We start from the raw sequence: 8,930 nt of genomic DNA, 5'->3' as shown, positions 1-8,930 counted from the left end.
AACACTCATGATTACTCGATTGTTGTGAACACTACAAACTGCATATAAACAATGAGATGTTAGCTTGAAAATTAAACTACCTTTACCATAAAATATTCAAACTTCCTCCAAAATATCGATGGAAGCCCCCTGAACCTAATAACATCCATAGCTCTAATAAATAATGATAATTAAAATTTAATAAAGATTAAAATTATCAAATTTAAAATATATTGAGAAAGTAAATAAATTATAATTAGAAACTTAAGCGATAATAAAGAGCTTTCAACTACCATAGACACTCTTTTGCTACTTGGAACAACTTGGTTCAATTATGCATAGGGGAGGGAGAACAAGTGAAGAGTGTGCATAGCTTGGGAAAGGTTTTCACTGCTCCAAACCTCTCTCTCTCTCTCTCTACAATGATGGAAGGTGAGAGTTGTGAAGGTTGAGAGATAGAGAAAGGAGGTGAGGTGGGGTGGGGTGGGGAAGGGAAGAGCGAGTAAGAAGACTTGTGGGAATGTTCTTTTGATTTTTTGAGAATTATTTCTCTTTATACTCTTGTGTTGACCTCTCCATTTTCCCCTTTCTATTTCTAACATCTTCCCTCTCCAAACTAAAACAATCCTACTAATTCAGCCACCAAAATCACTTCCACATAGTAAAACTTATTTTAGTACAACATATCATAAAACATAATAATTTAAATAACAAATTCCCTATGTTATTAAGTAAATATAAATATTTAAAGCACTCATAAAAAGCAAACATAATGTTACATAGATGGAGGAGAAAAATGCTAGAGGATTCAAAGAGAAATGAAATACCGAATGAGGAGAAGAAAATGACTTTGTTAATTAGTGTTGTAAAACACTATATTACATTGATTAAAATTTTAATCGATATAATATATCATATTCTACATGATATTTCTTATAAATGATGTAATTGTGCTACATTGGTTCAATTTTAACTAATATAATAATGGTTGACATTTTCATCTATTATACATTGATTCCTCCATAATTGATGTAGATTCACGTCGTCAAATGTGCATTTTTACAAGTGATAAGAACCTTAATTACTTCAACATAGTTACTTAACACACAAGAATCAAGTTAAAGATTAACAAGGATTGACGCACATAATAACATTCTCCTATTCTTGAAGACTATGCACATATATATCTCAAATCCTTAATTCCTACTTAAGTTCCAATTGTACAATAATTTCACCCTCAATCATATATAATCAAACAATTATAAATAAAACACTTATTATAAGAAATGTTATATATAGTAATATATAAAAAATATCACTATAAATATAATATATATATATATATAAATTTATTTGACATATTATTACACATAGTTTTAGTATTAATTTTAAACAAGATTTAATAAAATATTTTGTCATGTAACTATAATATTTTAATAATATATCAACATATATTATATTTATATTATATGTTAAAGTAGTTTTTAGTAACAAATATTACATCGTTAAGCATCAATCACCAAAAAAGATTTAAGACGGAAAATTAAATCATTAGCCCAAAATCGAAGAATAAAAGAAGATTAAATATATATCATAATATCCAATAAGTTTCTCATCAATTACTAGACTGATTCTTCAATACAGAACATCCAAAAATAAGTATCTCACAGTCCACTCTCACGAGTCTCACCCTACAAGGGAACACTAAAGAGAGAAAAAAAAAAAAAAAAAAAGCAATGGTGAAAAGTTTCCTATATAAAATGGTTCAAGCACTTATTTTTATTACTAGGATTTGAGGTCATCGCCTATGCTAAACAAAACAAGTCTTAGCTATGATATAACTAACTTTGTTGAATATCATTCTTGTTGGACTGCATTGTAACATAATCAATCATGGAAGCTATAGTTCATCGTGTAGTGGTGTCTCATTGTTAGGAACTGGGTCGTTGGTCGATGTGACCATTTCTAGAAAATGAGGAAAATTTGCTTGAGTCCTGCATAATTCATATTAAACCCATTACCAAAATTAATTAATTCTACTAAATAATTTAAAAATAATTTAAAAATAAATTCTCATTAACAAAAAAAAAAAAACAAATTCTACATGTCTGTTGTCTTACTAGAACTAGGATAAAATCTTTAAAGAAAATTATTGGATTTGAGTCTTATGATTAAATTAAAAGTAATTAAAGGAGAAAATTCATTGAAAATGCTTAATCAAGTTATATAACAAAGATTACTTATAAATAAAACATATAAATACTAATTTACGCATACCAATAATATGGTGCAAAGTAACAGAAAATAAATAAATAAATAATATAAATTAATAAATAAAAAAAGGGGTAAATATTAGAGTTATTTATCCGCAGTTTACCTCTCTACTTCTGTATCAGAAATTTTTGTCTTGTTTTCATTAGTATCAACTGAACCAGGTGGTGGGGGTGATCATTTCATAAATATTAATAGGGTCCGGTGACATAAAATGTAAATTTAAATATTTTTAATAATCTTTATTATATAAATTTAATTGATATAACTATTTAATTAGGTGGTATTATTCAAGATTATGTATTTTAAATTTTAAATAATTTAAATTTTTTTAAATATGTCATCTAAAAATTGATATTTATACAAAATTTAAATATCATATTATACGTTAAAATAAAATAATATAATAATTTATTAAATAATTTTGAAATAATGTAAAATTTGATATACAAGATCATAAATATATATCACATAATTTAATAATTAAATTGAATACATTTACAATATATTAAAAGTTATTAAATAAATAAGATTTGATATTAAGTTTTTATACTTATAATCACTAGTACATAATACACATTTTACGTCGGTTAGTTTAGGGGTTTTTACGTCAGAAAAATGTCCGACGTAGAAGTGGGAGACGTAAATTTACGTCGGAGCGCGAAAACCGACGCAAATTTACGTCGGACATGCGAAGGTCCGACGTAAAAAGTCATAAAAAATTTATAAAAAAAAAAAAAGAAAACAAGTGCAGCAGAACGGGCCGTTCTGCTTGAGAGACCCAGGAGCGCGTTCTCAGGTAGACTTGGTCACTTCCTTCTCCTTCTCCAGCTTCAAAAACTCGAAACAAACAGATGAAAAAAACATCATTTACGTCATAGAACCTCATAGAAAAGCCCAGAAACAGAAAAACACAAACTTGAAGATGGTACCTCATAGAAGAAGTAGGAGGCGCGGGAGAAGGAAGAAAAAAAGAAGAAGGAGGAAGCGTGGGAGAAGGAAAACTAGAAGAAGGAGGCGCGGGATGAAATTTTGAAATTTAGCTAATTGGGGATTTTGAAACTTACGTTGAGCACGGGCACCATTTAACAGCTTATTTACGTCGACCCTAATTGGGTCCGACGTAAATTTTAACATCTACGTCGAACACAATGCTTAGCCGACGTAAATGTTAAAATTTACGTCGGACCCAATTAAGACCGACGTAAATAATCTACTAAAATTACGGTGCATGCCACCGCATTTTTATAACGTCGGTAGTGCCGTTTTCCGATGTCATTTAGGTGACGTAAAAGCCTCTATTTGCACTAGTGAATATTTGGTGTCAATGGATCATGATTTTTCAATATATATATAGAGCGTGGGTGTGTGTGTGATAAATAAAAAACTATAAAAAGAAAATTATTTATTTATGAATATGTCACAATATAATGTACTAATCATTCAATAGAAAACAAAAAAAGAAATATACTGCATTTAATTTCAAATGTGACTTGTTACATAGAAACTCAATTGTTTTACATTATTTGTTTTTATTCAATTTACATAGTAAAGGAAATTTTGATTTATTTTTATGCATAAAAGGGGAAGAATTGGGAGACACCTAATATTACTAAATCGATGAATTTAGAAGTATAGATATCTTAAGAGAATCCTTCTAGAATAACAAATTAAGAACAAAAAATAAATTAAATTCATAAGGTCAAAATTAGTTAATTCTGCTAAGTAATTTCAAAAAATTCTTTTAATGAAATAAACAAAATATAATTAACTAACGCATATCTTTGCTCAGAGTGAAACAAAATATAATTACCTGAGATTCTTAAGAAAAAAATATCTTTAAATTTGAGTCTTATAAATATAGAAGAAAAGAAAAAATGAAAGAAGTAACCCATTAAAAATGAACAATCTAATTCTTAACAGAGATTATTTATTAATTAAATATATAAATATTAATTTACGCATACAAACAATATATGCATATAAAAATAGAAAACAATTAAAGATAAACATGAATGAATACATAATAAGGTGAATTTCATTAATAATTTAATATTATGTTATTTATTTAGAACGTACCCTTGTACTTCAGGATCAGACATTTTTATCTTGTTTTCATTAGTACTAATTTTATTAGTAATAATTGGAGGTGGTGCTGGGGATTTGTGAGGATCACTCCGAGTCCTGTATCCATGAATATCAAATTAACAGTCAATAAAATATCATAATGTTATGAACGAAGAACCGCAAAATAAAAAATAAAAAAAAAGGTATTATTAATATTTCTTTCTGTAAATACTTCCAAAAAAATTAACTTATTGAATCATGGAAGTTACAATTCATCGTGGAGTGTTGTACCAATAATTAATGTTTAGTTTTAGTCTATTCTCAAGTTATATATTGAGCAGTGAGACCTTTGATCTGAAGTCTAGATGTCTTAACATTTGATTTTTGTTTTAATTATACATTTTTAAAACTAATTATAAATTATTCAAAATTAAATAAAATTACTAATGGAAAAAATAATTACTCAATTGAATAAAGTTAATATAAGAATTATTTAAATATTAACATCACCTTAGATACATAATGAATTAAATAAAATTAATGTTTGAGTTATTTCCAATAACAACATAATAAAAGTAAATCATCATTAGAATATTAATTATCTTAAAAGTTATATTAATGATAAATTTTTATGGATATAGAGTGTAAATTATTTTAGTGTGAAAATATATACAACCATTAATCTCAAAATATTATAGGGCACACCCGTATTAAAGAAGAAAAAGGTATATCGTCAGAAAAATTCACCAACAAAAATCGCCCTAGAAAGAAATATTTGGTGAAATTTATGTACAACTTTCAGAAGGCAGTGATAACAAGTAACAATCAATATTGATACACAAAGTTATTTTGATGATTAATTATGAACAAGATTAATTGTACCTTTCGACAGAAGGTTGGATTTGCAGCAACAGTAAGGAAAGAAGGAATACAAACGCGTTGACACACCGTTGAGAAGCCATTAATTACAAACACAAATTTGAATTTCTTTTGTGGTTGTTCTGAGATTCTGATTACTTGTTGCGAATTGTGATTGTGAACAGAAGTGAAAGTGAAATTTATAGAGGTCGATGATAGAATGCAAGAGCCAAGAGGTATTAGTAAGAATACTAATAGTTTGGGTCCTCTATTAGTGTCTGTCTTGTTTGAACCTTCATTTTGTCGTTTTGCATCGTATTTTAATTGGAAGTTTACATTATGGTTTTGAAGTGATTAGCCTCGTTCACATTTTTAACTTTGCCGCGGATCATTACTGACCAGTGTGAATTAATCTTGGTGCCAATTTATTATTTTAATGGAATAATTAACTTTTGAATTTTTTTAAATACTTTTCTCAAAACTAATTCACTACAAAACCATGCACCTAAGTTCATTTGTGTATGATCAAACATCACACACCCTCTCCCACACATATACAGGACCAACTCAACTATAATTGAAATCTAAGGCAAATTTTGTGAGATTTTTTTTTTTTAAATCGTGTTGAAGTCTTTATATATATATATATATATGTGTGTTATATATATAGATAAATAGATAAATAAATATTTAAATAATATTAAATTATTAATTATAAACTATTTATATCTTTCAACTAGTGACCACTATCTAAGTAAATGTGAATATTTAGTATCCTAGTGATCACTAAATTAACATATTTTATTTTTAGTATGATTGACTTAAATAATTTATATAATATATTTTTAATTAAAAATTATTTATATATATATATATATATTAATGTATTAATATATACATTTCAATCAATCAATAAAATTTTAGTTGTTTTGTTAGTATAATATTAATTACATTTTTTTTAGCATTTCTCTATGATATAGTATAAATTTTAACAATTTAATAAATAATATATATACATGGCATAAATATTTTTTAAACAATTTAATAAAAATTATATCCTACAGTTCAATTAATAATACATTAGTTCAATTTTTAACCTATTGACTTAATAGCTCCACCAATTCGATGAGAAGTGCGATTTTCAAAACATTACTTATTAAAATAAAATGATTCAAAATTTAATTATGTAACCTGACGCTAATTGACTTGAGAGTTGAGACCGAGTCATTCAATGCAATTTTTAACTTTTAACAACATGGGAAGCCGTGTCAATACTCACTAGCAATTTAATACTAATTTTAATACTAATTAATAAGTTCTAGACTTTGACCAAGAATGGAATGCAATTTATTGGTTGACTGAAAATTTTTCAAATGGATATAAAAACGGAGTTTCCAGATGATAAACAAATATATCTTAATTAAATGGATTGTTGGTAACAATCTCTCTCTCTATTTATTTTTATTATTTATTATTGTATTAATTAATGAGTCAATTTTCATTCCTTTCTCATGTTTGAATCATAGTTTTAAAAATTGGACCGGTCATCGAATCGGTTAAGGTACTAGGTTAGTAGGTCAAAGGTTGAACCGGTGAGTCACTAATTGAACCGTATGACTCAATTTTTATTTATTTTTATTAAAAAATATTTATATTAAATATATTTTATACTTATAAATTTTAATAAATTCATATCTATTTTAAATTTCAATTTTTCTATCTTATTTAAAATTATTTTTAATTTTATTTTATAAAAAAAAAATACATAAAAAATTGCATGTTAAACTGTATATTAATACAAATTAAAAATATAAATAATATGTATATATATAATATGTTGCAATTGATATCACAAAATAGTATATGTAATATCTACATAGATATTGTATTATTAAATATATAATTTAAAATTAATAATATACTATAAAGTTATTTAAGTTGTATATATTACAAACAAATACATTAGAACAAGTAGTCGTTATTATATTTAATAAGACTCTTTGCTCTTCCATTAAGAGATTTAATTTTCATTATTATTTTTGTGGTTTATGGTCTCTTAAAATTTAAAAAAGAAAATAAGAAAAAAAGGTAGTTGAACCGGTTTGACTCACCGGTTGAACCGGAAAATTGACCAGTTCAATCCGGTTTGAAACGGATCGACTGCATAACCAATCCAACTTAAGATTCGGACCAGCTGGATCACCGGTCCGACCGGCCGGTTCGATCCGGGTTTTAAATCACTAGTTTCAATTCATATCAACATATTTACTTAAATTATTTACGAAAGAATGTCGTTCATTGGTTAAGGACGTGTTTATACCTTTCAAACCCATCGTTGCCTGCTTCTCATATTTTATGTTGTATATAGCTAAGTAATGTGAACGCGATCATTTAATATATATGACGAGGTTTCACTAGTTATGTACTAGTTTTGAGGGTGATTATATATGTAGTAGTTTAAGGAAGATACTATTCACTAGTGAGAACGGAATATATAAAATTTTCTGCAAAATAGATTATTTTTCACAATATTTGAGCATATTGGACCTCTATACTACTTTAACCTAGCAGATTATATTATATAAAAGTATGTAAAAATTTCAATTATAACCTGATTTTAAGTAAATTTTTATATGTTCAGAACCCTTTGATCCCGAAGGAGTAGTGTTTGGAAAAAGTAAGAGGAAATGTTCCTTGAGATTATAAACTTAATTTTTCCAATAAGACATAAAAGAAGGGGGGGAAAGATAATAAAATAATGAATGTTATTAAAGGTTAAATGATCATGAGAATGTTTATAGGTTGTGATGTTATTATTATAAATATTTATGGTAAAAATTTAAACATGTGATATAACTTTGTTGTATGAGATGCGTTAGTTAAAAAAGGTTTGATGATAACAAAGCTTATTAAAATCTTGAATAGTATATCTTTTTAGCTATGAAAATGCTTTTGAAAATCCATGAAGTCTTGATCCTATTTAAGAGACAATTTGGACATATATTTGGAACAAAATAACGTAAGCATCCAGTCACATAATACCTCATACTCTAATAAGTCAACCATCCATTGTCAAGTGTTTATTAAAATAAAGTGTTTCACGAATCACAATTCTTTTAATGGTTATATATTTAAAATAAGGAAATTTTTTTCTTATAAGCATAACGCTTTATATTTTAGGCAAAGAGTTTGTTTGAATAAATTTCTCCAAAATCATTTTTAAAAGAGATAAATATGAAAAAAAAATGAAATAAATTTTTTAATAAATTAAAATTAATTTATTCGTACACTGATTTGTAAAAATTTTCTCCTATATCAACTTTTTTAAAATCATTTTTTAACTTATACATGAAAATTTTAACTTATAATAAAAATTATTTTTCTTTCTATTTTTCTTTTCTATAAGTGTTTGTGGAGAAATTTATTCAAACGAACCAAAAGCAAAAAAAAAAATTATGTTAAAGAAATCTTTTAAGAAAAATCAATCAAATGTAATTTTTAATAAGTATTCGCATATTTGCATTCAATACCTGCTCATACATTTATTTATACATAGGTTAAAGTTGACAATTCATATCTTCAAAGCTCAAAGATAAAAGAAATAAATAAATACATACCTGTCATAACAAAGGATAGCAAGCCAAAAAGAAAGAAAAACATAGACATGTTTTCTAGATGTTAAGAGAGAGAATACCTTATAGGTATAAAATTATCATTTTATTGCACAAGTCAGTCTTTCTCTCATCAAAGTTATA

At 26.1% G+C, this 8,930-nt stretch overlaps 1 long non-coding RNA gene across 1 annotated transcript; it reads right to left on the bottom strand.

Moving 5' to 3' along the window:
• Positions 1-1,543: 1,543 nt before the first annotated feature.
• On the bottom strand, positions 1,544-5,428 carry LOC145950925 (uncharacterized). Its single transcript, XR_014428754.1, has 3 exons — positions 5,200-5,428; positions 4,330-4,434; positions 1,544-1,973 (listed from the first exon to the last, which is right to left on the bottom strand). It is a non-coding gene; the product is annotated as an uncharacterized LOC145950925 (long non-coding RNA).
• Between the last annotated feature and the right edge of the window lie 3,502 nt (positions 5,429-8,930).

This window comes from Cajanus cajan, chromosome 8 (assembly GCF_000230855.2).
Source record: "Cajanus cajan strain Asha chromosome 8, NIPB_CcT2T_4, whole genome shotgun sequence".
Taxonomy (NCBI): Eukaryota; Viridiplantae; Streptophyta; class Magnoliopsida; order Fabales; family Fabaceae; genus Cajanus; species Cajanus cajan.
The sequence above is the reverse complement of the archived record's forward strand: the minus strand, read 5'-3'. Positions and strand labels throughout refer to the sequence as shown.